We start from the raw sequence: 1,299 nt of genomic DNA, 5'->3' as shown, positions 1-1,299 counted from the left end.
GTTTGAATGACAATAGGAATCAGTATGAAATTTTCTTTGAATGCAGCATGATCCTGGATTTAGTGAAGACAGCAGGGTAGCATGTTTGAAGATGGAGGATGGATGTTTGTGGATGGAGGGTGAGCAATGTTTTATAGGTGAGTACATCCAGGACGCTAGTTAAGTGATGAGCTTCGGTTGTCATTAGACCAGAGGTAACTGATACGTGAGCTGAAATACTGACAAGGGACACCGTTGACCTCGAACGCACGGAATCGCATGAAACCATTCTTAGATTACCTCCCGAGCATTAAAACAACAGCGATCTGCGTCATTTGCATGCAGAACTTGGCACTTGTGTGCTGGCACCATCACGCGGTCACGCGATTGGTATAGTTGCAGTATGAATGTGTCTCGTGGAGTACTGAGACGCGGGTTGCTGTGTAAACTGTGTACAGGTGATAGCATGAAGAAAATTAATCCAACGAACGTGGCCGGAATGTTAGGAACAAAGTTGCGACGTGCTGAATATGCAAATGAAATCGGGGTCGAAGATAGATCACGGATGTGTTATACAGGGTGAGTCACTAACTATTGCCACATACACTCCTGGAAATGGAAAAAAGAACACATTGACACCGGTGTGTCAGACCCACCATACTTGCTCCGGACACTGCGAGAGAGCTGTACAAGCAATGATCACACGCACGGCACAGCGGACACACCAGGAACCGCGGTGTTGGCCGTCGAATGGCGCTAGCTGCGCAGCATTTGTGCACCGCCGCCGTCAGTGTCAGCCAGTTTGCCGTGGCATACGGAGCTCCATCGCAGTCTTTAACACTGGTAGCATGCCGCGACAGCGTGGACGTGAACCGTATGTGCAGTTGACGGACTTTGAGCGAGGGCGTATAGTGGGCATGCGGGAGGCCGGGTGGACGTACCGCCGAATTGCTCAACACGTGGGGCGTGAGGTATCCACAGTACATCGATGTTGTCGCCAGTGGTCGGCGGAAGGTGCACGTGCCCGTCGACCTGGGACCGGACCGCAGCGACGCACGGATGCACGCCAAGACCGTAGGATCCTACGCAGTGCCGTAGGGGACCGCACCGCCACTTCCCAGCAAATTAGGGACACTGTTGCTCCTGGGGTATCGGCGAGGACCATTCGCAACCGTCTCCATGAAGCTGGGCTACGGTCCCGCACACCGTTAGGCCGTCTTCCGCTCACGCCCCAACATCGTGCAGCCCGCCTCCAGTGGTGTCGCGACAGGCGTGAATGGAGGGACGAAGTGTCGTCTTCAGCGATGAGAGTCGCTTCTG

The sequence above is a fragment of the Schistocerca nitens genome, chromosome 9 (genome assembly GCF_023898315.1).
Source record: "Schistocerca nitens isolate TAMUIC-IGC-003100 chromosome 9, iqSchNite1.1, whole genome shotgun sequence".
NCBI classification, from domain to species: Eukaryota; Metazoa; Arthropoda; class Insecta; order Orthoptera; family Acrididae; genus Schistocerca; species Schistocerca nitens.
The sequence above is the reverse complement of the archived record's forward strand: the minus strand, read 5'-3'. Positions refer to the sequence as shown.